This window comes from Podarcis vaucheri, assembly GCF_965113315.1.
Source record: "Podarcis vaucheri genome assembly, chromosome: 3".
NCBI lineage: Eukaryota > Metazoa > Chordata > Lepidosauria > Squamata > Lacertidae > Podarcis > Podarcis vaucheri.
This window is the reverse complement of record NC_138761.1, coordinates 46,655,556-46,674,796: the sequence shown is the minus strand read 5'-3', so window position 1 is coordinate 46,674,796 and position 19,241 is coordinate 46,655,556. Positions and strand designations below refer to the sequence as shown.

Here is a 19,241-nt window from a genome sequence, read left to right as displayed (position 1 = left end):
TACCGCTAGTGCTGGCTTTGCTCCTGGAATAACAGGCGGCAGCTCTGCCCAATAGTTCTTATCATTTATGTAAACAATGAGGTCTGGCCACCATCCTTCATGTTTTTGTATTCCCAAGAACAGACTGTTGTAATGAACTCTGAGTGGGGGCTGCTACTGAAGAGTGTTCAGAAGATATTGCTTCTGCAGAATGCTCCACCCACTTACTGATAAGAACTGTTGAGAACATACAAGGTTTACTTTGTATTAGCTGTTCTATGAATTTTCAGTGCAGCCCTAATCCCCTAAATGATCTGGACCATCATATTTTAGAGAACATCTCTTCATATATAAAGGTGTTTACTCACTAAGGAAGTGTCCTGATCAGTATTTGGCATCTATTGGGCAAAAGAACTTACAGCCAAGATATGGAGCCTTTTTTCTTTTAGCGAGTTAATTGAAATGCATTTGCATTGCTTTCTTTGACGCTACCTTAATGTTGCTGTTTAACTGCGAGAGATGGAAATGGCTTGGGATTTATAAACACAGATGAATGGAATAATAGATGTCAACTAAAAATATATAGAGAATACTTTAAGGATCTCTGCCCACTTCAAGAGCATAAAATGTGAGTGGAAACAACCATACTTCAGGTGGTCCACAAGCTAGAAATTTGTTTACATTTCAGTGCAGTAGGTGAATGGTTGGTCTACACATACATAATGCAAGAGGAGTTCTTTAGATATAGTTAATGCAAGATAGAGAATCTAGTGGTATGATTGGTGAGAGGCAACCTGCAAATGTAAGAGAAGGAAGGAAGGCACGCAAGACCGAGTGGGAAGGCATGCTTGGTGAAGAAAAATTATGAGAAAATGTTTAGTAAGGCAAATGGAGAAATTAAAGAATATGACCTGTGATTTGGGAAACTGGTCGAAATAGTGCCGGTGGTGTAAACAATGGGGAGAGAAGTTAACAAATAAAAGACAGTCTGAACAAGAACACAACAAAACAAAACAAAACAAAACAAAACAAAACAAAACATGTGAGAGGGATAGTTTGCTAAGGAAAACTGTAGAGGGGAATTTGGAAGCCTGTAATATGATCATGATAGTACTACTTACCATGTTTTACATAATGTATGCAATGTAAAACTTTTATATGTTTATATTTAACCAGTAGAAGGATCTAATGCAGCCTTTGAACACAATGTGCATATAAGATTCTCTGCCACCTAGAACAGGCTTCCTAGTGAGGTTTACCTGGCACCACCCTAGTGATTTTCCCAGTGGCAGGTGATGAAGGCCTTGCTGCTCACCCAGGCCTTTTAAATAACCTTTAAAAACTGAGAGGCCCAGACTTAAAAATCTGTATTTTGATTTTGAAGGTGGTGAGCTTTGTTTTTGTTGTACTTCCAACAGCTTTTGAGGTTATGGTTTTATATCTTGCTTTGTATCTAAATTGTTTTGACACTTATCATAAGTGTCAAAACACTTTGGATTCAGCTGTACAGCTGCAAATAAAATGTTTTAAGTGTGTTTTAAGTGCAATATACCATGTGACACTAAACGCCTTATGAAAAATTCAATGTATTTTAAAAAATGCTTTAAAAAAAAGCATTTTCAGAATGTTTTTTATCTGTGTGTAGTTTCCACCTTTGTTTGGGTGTGGCATAGTCAAATGCCACCATTATTTTAAACTAACTAACTAAATAAATATTAATTTGAACATACTGGGTGTAGGAAAAATTCAAAGCTGGATAACCAGAAATTCTGGACTAGTCTGTTATAGCTAACTTATTCCCCCCTACATTCTATTTGCCAAAAGGACGTCCAACAATCTCATTCCATCTTCTTGTCTGGATTCAACTTCAGTTATATTCCCAACTGTATTCAAGCCCTAAAGACAATAGCTTGATTGAAGCGCAGGGTGTGGTAAATTAAGTAAGTAAGTATTAAGAAATACAACTATGGAAATTAATGGGATGCTTTCAGTCTGCCGGTCTCTGAACCTTTCCAAACAGACCTCTTATAGGTGTGTTCCAGCATTTTTGGTTGCAAAACCACAGTGAACCTTCCACACTACTGTTGTTGTTGTTGACGACAACCTGACTTACTGAGAACTTATGTCTATAGCCAATCAAGATTTCTCAATTAGCATAAGGATAGTATCAACCAATGTATTTCTGTTTACAAATGCTTTGAACCAGATGTTCAGATGTTAAAGGAGCCAGAAATATGCACCCAAAGACTGAAATAATCAGTTCCAATGAACTGTAGTACATGCACACTTAATTTATAATAGAATAAAGACAGTGCTGGGCTAGCAGCCAGACTTCCCATTTTCAAAACCAGTGCTTGGCTGTTATGCTCAAGCAGCAGCAGATTATTAGTCCAGTTCAGCAGAGCCTCTGTGAAGTTTAACTCCTGCGTTCTTAAAACGCTGCAACTTTTGCAGCCTGATTCTATGCAAAGTTAGGCATGCATATAAATACATTTAAATCAGTATGTTTTAACTGAAACCAAAATTTCCAAAGGCTTGCACCTGTAGTTTAATTGACTCGTCTGCACTGAGAAACTTGTTCTAAATATATATTAATTCTGCTGTTTCTGCACAGCGGCATATGCTACTTAGAAACAATAACTAAGCAAATAGTTGAAAGAGAGGAATTCTGAACCAGTTTCAACTTCTGAAATATTTTTTGAAAAATTGTTAATGAAGTCAACATTTGAAAAAGACTGCTGGTCCAGTATCATGCAGTTTTATGTACAGTGGTACCTCGGGTTAAGTACTTAATTCATTCCGGAGGTCTGTTTTTAACCTGAAACTGTTCTTAACCTAAAGCACTACTTTAGCTAATGGGGCCTCCCACTGCCGCCGCGCTGCCGCCACACGATTTCTGTTCTCATCCTGAATCAAAGTTCCTAAACCGAGGTAATATTTCTAGGTTAGCGGAGTCTGTAACCTGAAGCATATGTAACCTGAAGCATATGTAACCCGAGGTACCACTGTATTTGCAGAAAGTATTACAGCATTGCTTTTCCAAATGTTCTTCATCTACCTTCCTTTTTCTCTAGCGTATATCAGACTTGTGCAAGGTGATTCAATCAGTTATCATTATATATATGTTCATTTGATCACATTTCTAAAAGCAATGCTTCATACGAATATGTTTTCAGATATATTTAGTTTCGTTTTTTGTTTTTTTTAAATAACAGGCATTAAGGATTTGCAATGAGGCATGCAACCTTTCACAAATGAGACCAACAGTAGTAGATCAGACTAAGGTTCCATCTAGTCCAGCATTCCCTTTCTTACAGTGCCCAGACAAATGTTTCTTGGAATCCCATAAGCAGGGCATGAAGTAGTAGCCCTCCCCTCACTGTTGCTCCATGAATCCTCCACAAATTTGTTTAATACCCTTTTAAAGCCATGTAAGGCAGTGGCCACTATTACAAGTTTGTGACTGTAACTTCCATAAATTAATTATGTGTTATGTGAAGAAGTACTTTCTTTTGTTTGTCCTGAATCCTGCTGGCCTACTGCCAATCCATTTCATCAAGTGGATACAAATTCGAGGAGGAAAAACGCACACACATTTTATGCTTATTTTTCAGAGCATCTGCGTTCACAGATCTGTGGGCGCATGCTTGGAAGGTAAGATTAATGCTGGGGCATATTTGCCAGTATGCATTATGAAAGGCATCCAAATATCTGTAAATTTGATGTTTAATTTAGTTCCTCTTCTCGGTCTGTGATGTTGCATAAGCTTCTCATGTAAAGCAAGCTGCCAGACCCTGGCAATCTAACCCTTTACTGAAAGGTCTGCTGTGACAAAATGCTGTTTCTGCTCGCTATTTCTTTTAGTGTTTGGGGAAGGAAGACTCTGCAGTTACTAGTAACAGTGAAACTCACTCTTCATATGCTCCAGTGCACTTTATTGTTATTCAGTCATTACTTCTATTGAAAAAATATTCTTTTCTAGCCACATATTTCTTTGTCTCATTATTACTCAGTTTAAGTGTGACCAGTGTTGTATAATGTAACTTGCATGCATGTGTATTTACATTTACTTCCTTGTCTTTTAATCTGTGGCTCCCCTCACAGTTTCTGTTACCTGGTCCTATCTCATTGCATTCTCCTATGGTTCAGGCTAGATTGTGGTCACCTTATCCGTATCCACCAAATCCCTAGCTTGACCTACACATGTCCAGAAATGTCCTTCTTTAAATCTATAATGTACACTTGATCATATGATCATATGATCAAGGTCTGTTCTTCCTTCCAAAACAGGGAAGAGAAACAAAAAGTCTCAAAGAATATATATGAAAAAGAGCTGTAGAGGCTATTCTGCTTTGAAGAATGAAACATAGGCATATTAACACATAATATGCTAACTAATATGCCCATGCTAATAACACATGCTAATGATTAACAGACAATAACACGTGTTTTAAAACAAGGGGATATTATTTCATGATTCAGCCTTTTGCCCTATTATTATACTTCTGTACTCTGCAATATTTTATTGAGTGTATCCTATGTGATATGTTTAGAAGGCTGATAGACCCTGTTTTTAAGTTTTCTATCTTGGATTAAATTGATTCTTTAAATAAACTGAGAGACAGGCACATTTTCCCTCACCAAGTGGACTTCCGAGTTGTTTATAAAAGATTTATCCTTCAAGTTTCTTTCATCTGCACATCTATCTTTACTAATAGTGATTCCCCCCATCCCTCCAAAAATGCAAAGAAATTTGATTGGGCATAAAATATTCATCTATGGGAAATGAACAATGTAGAGAAATTACGGGCTAGCCCAGCTAGTGGAACAAATACCTGCCAAGAGATTTTTAAATGTTGTACTTCCCATATATTTTGCACGATGGTTAACTTTTTAAAAAAGTTAATGTACGTGCAGCAGAATTCTGCAGGAAGTACAATTCTAAATGAAGAAGAATATACATTTTGGTCAAATGTAATCTCTTCTGGATGGGCTGGATTTGAATAACCTTGATACAAGTAATGAGAAATGATTGCTTTTCTTTCTTTCTTTCTTTCTTTCTTTCTTTCTTTCTTTCTTTCTTTCTCTGACAGAAAACATTATACTATAGCAATATAACAATGGAAAGAGATCCTGGGTGCAAAAATTCTCTATGGCATGGGCAGACTAATATGTGCATAGCACATTCCTACAAATAATTCCATCTACATACCACTCATGTGTAAAACAAGCACTCTGGTAACAGGTGGTGGTAACAAACATCTCCCATAAGGCTCTCTAAAATGTGGGCGAGTACTAAAGGAATGCACAAACTTGTCATAAAGATAGGTCTTCAACTAACCATCTCCCAGATAGGCTATGTGTTCTCAAGGCTTTATATCAGATCGTATTGCATCCTGCAAAGTGCAATGCCTTAAGTTCAGAAAAGGACCCAACTTTTATTAACAGGATTAGTATGCTACGGGCTATGGTCCTGGGAGTATGCTACCCAATAGAGGCATACCTCACTTTATTGTGCTTTGCTTTATTATTGCATTTCACAGATATTGCTCTTTACAAGGACGCGGGTGCAGCTGCAAGTAGCCTAGCTGTTTCCAGGGGAAGGAAGCTATCTGCCACCAGCATCCCTCTTCTAGACACAGGAGTGGAGTTGGCTAGGGTTGGAGCCGGGTTTTTCCTCTTCTGCCCTGCAGCAAAGGGTTCCGGGCTTATTGGACTACACCACTGATGGCCAAACTTGGCCCTCCAGCTGTTTTGGGACTACAATTACCATCATCCCTGACCACTGGCCCTGTTAGCTAGGGGTGATGGGGGTTGTAGTCCAAAAACAGCTGGAGGGCCAAGTTTGGCCACGACTGGACTACACAGTCTACATACCACATACACAGCGTAGTGTAAATATCTCTGACGTGTGCCTGTATATTAGATGTTTAAATTCTCTTGCTCAGCTGAAATTCTTATAGTAAAAGAAAAATAATGAGAAATTATTGTAAGTCACATATCAAAATTCCCCTCCCCACATCTTTGTCAGCTCAATTTTCTTGAGAGAGAGAGAGAGAGAGGTATATATGTATTTAAATACATACTGTCTGATTGTACTACCCATATGCCAAATTCACACAACAAGGGACCAGTCTCACCACTGCCAACCTTTGCAGGAGGCGAGTCTGAAGAACTAAGACGGATAATAGTGGCGAGAATTGATGTACCAGGCTTGAGGATGTGGACAAGGTGCTTGGATTGGTCAGGGTGATCACTTGCGCTCTAGACCCTTGCTTCTCTTGGCTGAAAAAAACCAGCAGAGAGGGAACAGCTAGCTGGGCCAGGGATCGATGCCTCTTGACAAGAGGGGGCGGTCCCTGCCTGTTTGAAGGAGACAGTGGCAAAACCATTACTTAAGAAACCTTCCCCAGATTCAGAAAACCTAACTAACAACTGGCCAGTTGCTAATCTCCCTTTCCAGAGCAAGGTTCTGTAGCAAGAGTTCGCAGACCAGATCCAGGTGCTTTTGGAAGAAATTGATTTTCTGGATCCATTACAATTGGGGTTTAGGCTCGGTTTTGGCACAGAAACTGCTCCCGTCGCCCTGTATGATGACCTCTGTTGAGAGAGAGAGAGAGAAGAGAAACCTGTCCCTGTTAATTCTTCTTGACCTCTCAGCAGCTTTCAATACCATCAGCCATGGTATCCTTCTTGTAATAATAATAGGGGTTGCTCGTGCGTAAGTTGCCGCCACTCCTGGCTAGGTTGCCTGGTTAAACCTTTTCTTTTTTTTAATAAAATATTTATTGCAGTTTTAAACAACAAAAATAGCATCAAACATACAGAAAAACAGAGAAATTCAAAGTAAAATTATAAGAAAAAAGTAAGAGTAAAGAAAATAAGAATAAAAGATAAGAAAAGAGATTACAAATGTTCATAAATCATACTTTCATAATCTTTGGACTTCCTCGCATCACCCTCCCCTGCGTTCTCCATCATATAGTTAAAACAGCAATTTGTTACCTTACTTCCATTCTTATTTTATAATTCTCATGTATTCAATTCCAAATTTTAAATATTTTGTTCATAAATTAACCTGCTAGATTTGAACATAGTGTTTCTTCAGATTTCACAATTTCTCTAAACATCACCTATTCTCATATGTCTTACATTAGATTTACTGCTGCCGTGTTGCTCTCATTTGTGCATACGCCTAACATTCATACAATTTATAACGTTTCTGTAAATAGTCTTTAAATTTTTTCCAGTCCTCTTCTGCCGTCTCTTCTCCCAGGTCTCGGATTCTGCCAGTCATTTCAGCCAATTCCATATAGTCTATCAGTTGCATCTGCCATTCTTCCAGAGTGGGCAAATCTTGTGTCTTCCAGTGCTTTGCGATAAGTATTCTTGCTGCCGTTGTTGCGTACATAAAGAAAGTTCTATCCTTCTTTGACAGCTTGGTTAAACCTTTTCTGTCTGGACAGCCCTTCACTTCATGGCTGTTTCAGTCGCTAGCAGAATCCGTCAGTGGGCGTTTCTTAAACCTTTTCCAGCATAAAAGCTGTTTGACGCCAAGTCTTCTCCTACTCTCCCTGCGCGGAAGTCTTCTGCGCAGGGAGGGTATGGGTAGCGGAGGACGCGTGCTCTCCCCGCTGGTCTCCGGCGAGGAGTCCTGGAGCCCCCTCGCCGATTCCCCCATCTGCCCCCCTTTATCCCTGGTGTTACGCTGATTTCCTTCCCCCGCTGATGAGCTACCTCTCTCCCTGCTGGGTCCCTCTCCAGCATCACTTGGGAGCCTTACCTCCACCTCTGGCTCCGATGTCAGTTCCCTGACACTTCTGGAGTGACTGTCCAAACTAGGGGTGGATGGCACTGCTTTGCAGTGGTTCCAGTCCTACTTGGATGGTTGTTCCCATAGGATCTTGCTTGGGAAATGCTTTTCAGCCCCGTGGAACCTTCAATGTGATTACTTCAATGTGTTATACATAGGGCTGTCTCGGAAGATGGTTTGGAAACTTCAGCTAGTGCAAAATTCAGTGGCCAGGTTGCTCACTAGAGCAAGACAGTTTGAGCATATTACACTGATTCTAGTCCGATTGCACTGGCTACCAATTAGTTTCCATGCCCAATTCAAAGTGCTGGTTTTGGCCTATGAAGCCATAAATGGCTCAGGACCTCAATACCTCAAGGACTGCCTCTTTCCATATAAACCTACCCGGACCCTGAGATCATCTTCTGAGGCCCTTTTTTGTGTGCTCCCTCCTTGAGAGGTCTGGAGAGTGGCAACCCGAGAATGGGCCTTCTCTGCAGTGGCTCCCCATCTGTGGAATGCTCTCCCCAGGGATGTTTGCCTGATGCCTCCATTATACACCTTTAGGTGCCAGGCAAAAACGTTCCTTTTTAACCAGACCTTTGATTTATTGACATCCTATGCCCTTTTAAAATGTGTTTATTTTGGGGGAGGGGGTTACTGGGTTGTTTTTATTTTGATTATGTATTTTGTGGTTTTATATTTTGATTTTATTCTGTGAACTGCCCTGAGACCCCCAGGTATAGGGCAGTATATTAATATTAACAACAACAACAACCAAAATAAAAACCAACGAATTGCTGGGTAAAGATGGCATTCACAGGAGACAGGAGACATCTCAAGGAACTCAGATGTGAAATTGCTTATCTTCTAACAAAAATATGTAGCTTGTCCCTTGGATAAGCCACTATACCCAAGGACTGGAAAGTAGCCAATATAATGCCCTGAACTCTTGAAAAGGGGTAGAACAGAAATTGAGTTAGACAGTACAAGTATTCTTGCAAGTGGTAAACTGACAGCTTGAGAACTCTTTGGCTTTCTTCTTCCTTGACTGACTCCACAAGGATTGTTTAAGGCTTTTATGAGAGGCAATAGAAATTTCAGGATAATGGACATAATTTACATTACTCGGCGTCCTTGAAACTATTGCCTCTTAACTGTGGCACACCCTGAGAACTACCATGCATTCTTATTTACCAGGATGTTAAATCCTGTAAACATTCCTTTACTAAAATAAACAGCCAACAGACCTGCCAAAGATTGGCTCATTTGCGTAACTGAATTAGTTATACTCCTGGCCACCTTTTGATTACAGTATGTATCTTTGTTCTTTGTAGACGTTTTCATAGGTTCCTTTGTTGCAGGTTTCCCTGAAACAATTTCGAAACCTTTGCAAATGCTTTTCCCACCCTTTAAAAACTAGCAGTCATATTTATATTCTAGATAGCTACTAAAAACAAACCAAAGCAAAAGAGAACTACGGTCCCAGCTGCAAAAGGTGGATCCTGTGGGATGTGATCCTGTATTGCCACCAGAAAGAAGCCACAGGAAGTTTATCCAACCCCTGTCAGATTTAAATGTGAAATGTGTCTTTGCAAAACGCCATCATGATGTTCATGCTGTATGACAGGCAAGAGTTCATCTTCTCAGTTTCTTTGGAGAAGAGATTAGGAAAGTAAAATATAAATACTGGTAATGGGATTAGGCCAGTTTTTATTCACTGCCTATGCTAAATCATTGGTGATATGACAAATTAAATGCTATATATTTATATTTTATAATTTAGTTAAAAAGAGAGCATATAAAAGCTTAACTGAAGATGAAGTATGAGTCACCGGTATCAGAACACTTTATAAGTAAATATTTATTCATAATACATCCATGCTTACAGGTTCCAAATGAAACTGGAGTGTCTTTGTACTAGACTAGATGTTCATTTTGAACATGCCAGAAACCAGCAGTTACCTGAAATAGAAAGGTGAAGTGAGGGACAGCATGTTATCCGTATATTTCATATTGGAACTGAGTTGAAAGCAGTGCACTTACAAAGTCAGGCACAGAATACAAATGTCAAAGATTTTAGTGTAAAGCTCAGAATACAATGCTACAGCACAATTCTTACGGCAAAGTTTAGTCCAAGTGACTGTTCCTCTGTATGGCTTTTTTCAGAAGATAACAAAAATAAAACACAAATGGGAAGTTGTAGGAGTACTGCTGCTCAAATGTATTATTCTGACTCACTTTTTAAATACTTGCCAGTGCTTTTCTTATCATGGCTTTGTCAAGACTCTGACATATGATTTGTTTCTGTGCTGATAATAATTTAACTATCACATAGTGCTGATTCTTGTTGGTGGTAACGGTAGGACTTCTCTTGACTTTTGTCCATAACAATCTGCTTATCTTTTTATTTGAGGGCTACAAAATATTCTGTCATTATAGTCAACCTGGAGGACCAAGGCATAGGTTCTTTGAAGTCCACTCTAATTAAGAGCTAATTAAGAGCTAATCCCACATTGGGATGCCAGGTAGGACTGGAGAGTTGCTCTGCAGAGGAATCCCTCTGCTTTTAATTTGATTTTTAAAAGGAACAAAGAACTCAAGATTTCTTGTAAGCAACACAAGCAAGTAACCAATACCATTAAGCAGTTGCAAAGAAAATGAAGCAGGGAGATTATATTTCTGGCCTTTAATAAACTCCAACTACAGTTTCAGGCTCTGGTTCTGGCTGTGAAGGAGACACCCATAATAGCAGTAGGGATGGATGCCCATCTCCTGCCTAGCCCTGCAGGCTCTACTAGTGAGAAGTAATGGCATTGCCTCATCTCTCCGCCTGCAAAAGGAAGCCACTTAAAACCCCTTAACTTGGATTGAAATTTCATTAGCTCCACCCCTTTGCCAGTTCCCATTAGGGAAGCTGCCAACTGCTGCCTTGTAACTCTTAAATAGGTCAGCAGGGCAACATTCCAAAATGGGAGCAGCTGCTGTCTCCAGAGCAGCAGTAAGTAGAGCTCCCACACTAGCCTTTCTTGTTTAGCTCAGAATCTATTTTTCTCCATTCACAGTTACTTCTCAGGCTGAGCCAAAATGTGCACACACACCCTCCAGCTTTGCCACCCTCTTTCCATAATGTGAAGTTGGGACTGCACTTTGCTCAGTTGTGGGAGGGTTGATACCAGTAAGGAACTTATCTTTCGTGGCTAGCGATAGTAGGTTCTGCCAATTTCAGTTCCCCCAATTTTTTTATTTTTCCATGTAAATTAAATTTTCCACATTTTGCAGCAATTTGTGATTTTAAAAAATCCTCATGAAATTCATCAGCATTTTAGTGTAAATTTCTCACAATAAATGCATTTCATATGCACTTTTGACGGATGTAAACATTTTTGCAAGTAATTCCCCCAGATACAATGCATTATTGTATATTGTTTTCACTAATATAAATATGTTTTTGTAAACACTGGTTTGAGAAATATATTGCAAAATTTGGATAATTGCAAATTTTGAAGGCTATATAGCTTCTGCTTTGCATATCATTTTGGAAAGTGCGGATTCAGATAAGACCTGAATTGAATTTCTTCCCCATCCCTACTAGTGGCATAGCATAACACTGAATCTAGCAACTTCCAGTCACCATTCCATTACTCCAACATCCCCTAACCTGGGAGCAGGATGAATGGTCCTCACCGATGAGCTTCAGGATGATGCTACGTCAACACATAGCATTGTTATTTTCATGAAGCTAGTCAGAGTAAGGGCAGTTCTTCCTGCTCTCACTCTGGAGCAAGGGTAAGGAACCTCAGACCAGGGGCCAAACACAACCCTTTATGCATCTCTATCTGCCTTTCAGGATTCCCCAGGCTACACTGCCTCAGCTCTGCTCTCCCCTCCCCAAGCCACACCCCTCACTGGCCTCTGCTTTGCACGCTCCTTGGGTGCTTTTGCCTGGCTAGAATGTGTCCCTGAGCCCTGATAATACTTCTTGCTTGCTTGGGTGAAGGGCAGGGAGGGATGTGAGTGTGGAAACTAGCCTGTCTATAAAGATCAAGTATAAAATCTCTACTCCAACTGCTTTGGCCTTTGGCCCCCTCTTCCACTGCCATGTAGCCCTCAAGATGAAAAAGGTTCCTCACTTCTGATCTAGGGATTCTTTGAGTGGGGGGAGCAAGTGAGAACTGCCAGAAACCAAAAGACCTAACACAAGTATGGGGTGTTTTACCAAGGCCACATTTTATTCAATATAGGTTTCAGTAGAGGGTAAACACTGTATGTGAGCAGCAATACCTGAACTCCATGAGGGCAAGCCACCCTGCTCAGGGCACTTTTTCATTACCCTTTACGTGAGTCTTCTTCTCCCCACCATCAGGGCTACACAACTCATGGCGGACGAGATTGGGCACCCCAAATATGTTCCATATCCAGCCCCACAGGTTGCACAGCCAAGAGCGGCTGGCTTCCAGATCTGCCCCTCAGTTCCAAAGGTGTCTAATAGTGTCCACCTGCTCATCTGACAACCCTTCCATCACTCACAACCGCCTGCCAAATGTGACCAAATTAGCCACACTCACCACCCTGCACTCATAAGGTGCAGTACAGAGCAGGCAAAAAAGAAAGAAAACAAACCCTGCCCACAAAAACCAATGTGTGGAGAAGCAAATAATCCCTTCTGAGTTCTGCAGTGATATGTATCAAGACCTGCTCTGCAACCCAGGGTGGGCCAGGTTGCTGCCAGAAAAGAAGGGGAGGTGGGGAGTAGCCTTCCAAGCCATGCCCCGGCACTGAGAGTAGCATGCAGACACAGCCCATGTCACGGATCCTGCCCCCTCTCCCCCACATAACTCCAACTTGGAGTAGGGGAACAGTTTCAAATGTTTCTAATGAAGCAAAAGAAGCTACTTGGGGAAGGATTAAGTGAGAAATCAAAATGCATGTGTGCAATGTATTTGTACCTAGAGAGGTTTCTGGATTGCAACCTAGAAAGTGAAATCTAATGAAAACAAGTATTTAAAAATAGGCTATGCAGATACAATGCTCAGTTTTTAATTCTGTGTTGTTGTGGAGTGCGGAACGGAATGTTACCCTGCTGTAACATGTGTTCCTTTTAAGTTACCGGTCCCTACACTCTGTTAGGTCAAAAATCATTGACTTCACGGGCACCCATACCAGCAAGTATAATATCAGCAACCTTTTCAGCAACAAATGGCTAGAGCTGAAATTCAGAAGCTTTGCCTGAACTGGATATTCATCTGTGAGTGACAACTAAGGAGAAGTATTCACCATATTTGGCAATAGAGTGTAACACAAAAGAAAGCTGTAGCGTATAAAGATTGTAGTCTCTCTTTATGCTTCATGTCTCTGTACCAGCAAACGTATTACAATTGTTGGCATCTAGAGAGTAATAATTCCTTAAGCCACATAAACTGACTTTTCCTGCAGAGTGAAATGGCAAAAATAAAGTCTTGGTTTGTGTTTCATCACACTGATTAGTCATGCATTTTCATTGCACACTTCTTTCTAACAGCAGGGAGTTAGTTTTGACTCTTGTCCAACCAGAATTAATAGACCATTTAAAAATGTTTAAAGAAAATTAAAATAGGAAAGACAGAAGCTGTGTGCAATTAAATTCTTAACTTTGTTTTTAGTAATAATTTTTATTTCTCCAAATTGTTGACTTTCTATTAAGTAGGTGACTCATTTCATCTATCTGACTAGTTTCATTGGTCTATCTATATTTAAAGGTGTGTGCACAATATTTATGAGATTTTAGTAATATATTAATCTGGAATAAAATCACTAATGGCTTGTGTATGGATTGTAAGAATAAGAAAAGTGTTAAAAAAAACCCCGACTTCCTGGTGAGAAAAAGATGGCGCCGAGGTAAGACGCTCTTATCGGAGCTCAAAGAACTCTTTTAACTAAATGCCTTTGTTGCTGGCTCCTCTCCTTCCTTCGGATCTTATTTCCTATCATTACCTCGCTGTGCTTTTGAACACCCTATGTTATCCTCCTCGGTGCTGGATTTTAATGAAGTTAACGAAGTCTTAACGAAGGCTTTCAATCATTCCCTCTCGGGCATTAGGCACTCCCTTCCAGTTTCTCGTTGATCCTTCGTGACAAACTTATTCCAAGGATCTTTAAGGACTTCTAGTGGGCTTTTTTCCCACCACCTCAAACTTCGTGGACCCCCCAATCATCCTAGTTGTTTAACAAACCGAGAAGAAGGGGGGGGATACCTTAAAGGAGTGCTCTAATTGGACCCAGTTTTAAAACTCCTCGCAGCAGCCCGGCCAGGAATGAACGAGAATTGAATGAGATTGTGACCTGAAAATTTTAGCATTTTAGCACTTTATCACTCTATTTAGAAGTCTGACCTCATTGATTTAAGAAGAATCTAGCAATGAAAAGAGCCAAAAGACTCAGGTGTCTTGATATAGAAACTGACGCAGAGCCCTCTGGCTTCAAACAGAGTAATCTAGATAATTACCTGCTACCTCAAAATCAGCACATACTCCCTCCTAAAACTTTCCCCAACTCTTCTCATGGAAAGACAGCCGAAGAGATATCCTTAGGGATTAATGAGGACAAGGCTACTACTCCCATAATTGAGGCACAAGCACTAATTGGTAGAAAGGTGGAGCTGCTGGAGGAATGCTGCCTATTGACTGCTCAAACAGTTCAAAAAATCTTTGAACAATTACAAAACATCTCCAAGAAGCTGGATAACCCAGTTGAAAGGAGGCAACTCACTCCCTTTTTGCCATCCTTAACAAGCCCTGGAGGTAAACAGAACAAATACAAACTTATACCTCTAAACCAACCAAAAACCAGAGGAAGTCCCCCTCACTCATTCAACCTGATATTGAAGCCATGTGAGATTGTTCTCCACATTTTCCCGTATAGAGGGCCCCTACCTTATTGGGAGTCATCCTTCTGGGCCAGACACCATCTAAACCTGCTCCTAGGCCCTGAGGGAGGAAGTATTGACTTAAAAGCAGTCAAGAGGCTCACTAACGATGGATACTCCAAAAAAGTACTACTAAGATTTGGTAGTCACAAAATTCCAACCAAAATCTTAAGGGAAAAGGCTCACTTAGCCCAGAAAGGAATTATTCCACGTCGACACTTTGAAGATATATCACTCAGCCCATTGATCGCATCTAAAAGACAAAATAAGATGAACAAGGTCACTCCACCAGAAGCCGACATCTGCCCTACTCCCGTGGAAGAACTCAGCAGATGGGAGAAACCGCAGCCAGCTACCCGGGAAATCACGCAAGAAAAATCCGAGCTCCCAAACCAAGCGACTATAGCACTAAACAACAGCCTCGCTTTTGACACAATAGACTGGACAGTCCCAGAAGAAGAAGATCTGCTGAGTAATTTTACCAAGCTACCAGACAAAGAACAAATAAATATACTCAGTAAATTGACGAAACTGCAGGCCAGATTGACCGAAATTCATCAACAAGGTCAACAAAATGCAGTAGAAACAATATACAATCAAACTTTACACTTACCAGCCTTCTCCCCAAAATGCATAGTCAAAAAGAGAGCTACTAATGGAACTTTCAAATCTATAGATGCAGAGCTTCAAACCCAGCCTCCTTTAAAATACGAAATGGCAAGCAAAAACTTTAGTAAAGAGACCACAAATTCCTGGCTGAGATATCAAATACTAGCTCCAAACGAAATAGGTACCCTTTATTTAAGCACTACAAAGGACTCTAACATTGCCGAACAAAAGATGACTTCCAACAGACCTGACACACTGAGCTCAACACCAAATGAGACCAAAGAAATGGAAGTAGAGACTGAAAACAGTCCTACTGTCCATAACAGTCCACCAACCACAGAAATCTCTCAGGAACAAGGAACAGTTAAGGAAGAAAATCAAGAAAGGGAGGAAATTTTAATTCCCCGTATTTTAAAAAAGAACCTAACAGATCCACCATTACCCTCCCCACCGAAAGCAGCGACAAATGGCTGTATTTACACAAGACAAAATTCCTCGCTGGACTCAATAACAGAACTAGAATGACTAAATGCTGCCAACCAACCACCAACTCAAAAACGGACTCTACGCTTATTGTCCTGGAATATTGCAGGGTGGGGAAACAAAGGCGGAGACCCAGACCTAATGAACTTCTTTAAAGACTTTGAATTAATACTCCTACAAGAAACATGGTCAACTAGAGATATTAAAATTAATGGATTCACCTCCTATACGAAACCCGCATTGAAAACAAACACGAAGGGCCGGCCGAAAGCAGGGTTCTGCTGTATGATCAAAGACAAACTAGGGTTTGAAATCAAACACCTAGAAAAATGCTTACCACTTGCACAAGCTCTACTCTTAACACAAAAAGACGATACTTTGTTACTTATAAATGTCTATATCCCCCCAACCAAAAACAACAGCAGCAATGAAAATTGGTCACAACTAACCTCCTACATAGAAAATTTGACCGATAAATACCCAAATGCCTCACTGATAATAGCAGGTGATTTTAATGCTAGAGTGGGATCCAACAATGAACAACTATGTAGTAAACTAAATTGGAATACTGATAATGATATCGCACATGCCCTAAAAATAGGACGTTCCTCCAGAGATAGGGTTGTAAACAACGAAGGCTTACGCCTACTTGAATTGTGTAACAACTTTAATTTACAGATTGTGAACGGCTCAACAAAAGGCGATAGAAGCGGGGAATTTACATACTTCTCCCCCCGAGGATGCAGTGTCATCGACTATATTCTTGTTCCTTATAATATTATAAATTCGATCATGGACCTCAAAATTGGAACGCGTACTGAAAGCGACCATCAGCCATTATTGTTGTCTATTAACTTAAAGGACGAAACTAAAATAACCAAATATAATACCATAGAACCTTCTCAACACAAACAAATGACTCAATTAAAATGGTCCCAGGAAATGAGTGCAGCAGTGGGGCAAAAGCTAACAGCCAACCTGAGAAAACAAGTACTATCTAATTTAAAGACCATTAATCCCCACAGTGATATTCCGAAAATCTATAATGAAATTTTTCAAATGTTTGCAGAGCTTAGTACCCCACCTAAAGGTTGGATACTTAAACATAGCGCTAGCCCCTGGTTTGACGATGAATGTTTCCAGCTAAAAAGAAAACTGCGCCAAATATTTAAAAATAACCGCACTAAACTAGAGCCCTCTTATCTTGATGAAAAAAGAAAATATCATCACATTCTGGCCGAAAAGAAACAGAAATACGCAACCCAAAAATGGCTACAATTACATGACTCAATTCAGAACAAAAACAACAAAGCGTTCTGGAACCTAGTGTATGGAGGATTGAAACCCGAAAATCAATTAACCCAATCACCAATTGCAGAATCCAAATGGTACCAATATTTTACTTCTGTCTTTAACAATCTACACAGTGAACTTAAAGGAAATGAGATCACTAAAAACAAAATCAATAAACTCCAGGAGTGGCCAAGGGTAGAAGAAGCGGAAATTAGAGAAATAGTTAAAAATTTTAAATCGGGGAAATCTCCTGGGCCTGATGGTCTACCAATAGAATTATTCAAGACCTATATAGATTGGTGGGCAGAACCCTTAGCTCAATTGTTTACTCTCATAGACAAAGAGGGGATCATACCTGAGATATGGCTAAGATCAATAATTATCCCAATCTTTAAAAATGGTGACCCAAAAGAACCAAGGAATTACAGACCGATAAGCTTATTATCAGTGATAGGGAAAATCTACGCTAAGCACCTTTTATCTAAACTCCTTCCCTGGATGAAAAATCTAAATTTACCAGGGAAAGAACAAATAGGTTTCTCTAAAGGCTGCTCTACATTAGACCACTGCCTTATACTTATGCATTTGGTTGAAAAATATAGATCCCAAAGGCAATCTAAGATATATGCTGCTTTTGTAGATTTTCGTGGTGCATTTGACTCAATTGACCGCCCAAAGCTGTGGAGGAAACTCGCAGAATTAAAAATTGATCAGCGTTTATTGACTTTAATACAAAATCTATACTCTTCCAATGTCTGTCAAGTCAAACTTAGCACCAAAGGTCACCTTTCACCAGACATCCCAAACTCGAAAGGGGTAAAACAAGGGTGTATTCTTGCACCCTTTCTATTTAATTTATTTTTATCAGACTTGCCAGATCACCTTCAAAAAATAGAATCACATGCCCCTAAACTTAATCAGAAACCAGTTCCTCTCTTATTATACGCAGACGATGCAGTTCTACTATCACTAACGAGTCTGGGTCTGAAACGTCTTATATCTTCTCTGATCCTTTACTGTGAATGTAATAAACTCTCAATAAATTATGAGAAGACAAAAATTTTGGTCTTCTCGAATGGTTGGAAACTAGAGAAATGGAAAATAAGAGGGCATGAAATCCAACAAGTAAAAATCTATAGGTATCTGGGAATATTATTCCAGAGCAATTTAGGGTGGGCAAATCATCGCACAAACGCCATAAAACAGGCAAAGTGCACCTCATCAGCAGTTGCTCGTTTTTACTATCAGAAAGGTAATCAATTTATTCCTGCGGCCAATCAGATATTTCAAACAAAAGTGCAAGCCCAGATACTCTATGGAATCCCACTATGGGTCCAAGCATATAACAGTGATTTAAAAAAGATTCACTCCAGCTTTCTGAGACGTATTCTTGGACTCCCAGCTGTGATCAAATATGAAACAATGTGTGCAGAAATAGGCATACACACAATGGAATACTGGGCCTGGTCCACCTCAATAAAGTACTGGTTACGCTGCCATTTTCGCTGCTCTCCATCAAGCCTGCTCGCTGATTTGCTTCAAGACTCTTATAAATCAAGATGGTACCAGTACCTTGAAAAAAAGATTGAATCTTTAGGCATCGAGCTGGAGCCCCTATACAATTCTAATGAGCAATACATTTTCCATAATATCCTAACTAGATTAAAGGATGTTGAGAGACAAAATATTATGGCAGCAGTAAACAAAATTTGCTCCCCCGTATTCTATGATTTAAATATCTTAGATAGCAGAGCCAACTACGTCACTAAATTAACAATCCCAGCCCAACGTAGGGCTTTTATGCTGGCCCGGTTGAATGTTTTTCCCTCAGCTTTTGTCAGGGGAAGATATCAAAACATCCCTAGAAACAAGAGACTCTGCAGATGCTCTATGAATGTCCCGGACACTGTAGAGCATATTCTCTTTCATTGTCCATTGTACAGTACGCTCCGTCAACGCGTGCTGTCCCCTCTTCTGGGTGGCCTGGAACCCCAACAAGGTGAATGTGTGGGATTCTGCCTATCCGACGTTGACCAAAGGGTAACGGCGGGGGTAGCTGAGTTTTTGGTAGCAGCCCTCCAAGGAGCAGGTTAACAAGGAAAATCACTGACTCTATATGTGTATGTATATATATGTTTGTAGCCAACCGCTGCCTTCTTACATATACTTCAAGTCACTTAT

At 40.1% G+C, this 19,241-nt stretch overlaps 1 protein-coding gene across 4 annotated transcripts in view; it reads left to right on the top strand.

Moving 5' to 3' along the window:
• The window catches only part of CHRM3 (cholinergic receptor muscarinic 3), a 248,872-nt gene that overhangs the window by 106,531 nt on the left and 123,100 nt on the right, over positions 1–19,241 (top strand). Inside the window, exons 1-2 of one of the 4 annotated variants that reach the window (XM_082215049.1) lie at positions 3,020–3,074; positions 10,188–10,299. The exons of the other annotated variants lie outside the window; for them this stretch is intronic. The gene's annotated coding sequence lies outside the window, so the exon portion shown is untranslated. Of the gene's footprint in view, positions 1–3,019; positions 3,075–10,187; positions 10,300–19,241 lie in introns of those variants that run through there. 4 annotated transcript variants of the gene reach the window in all.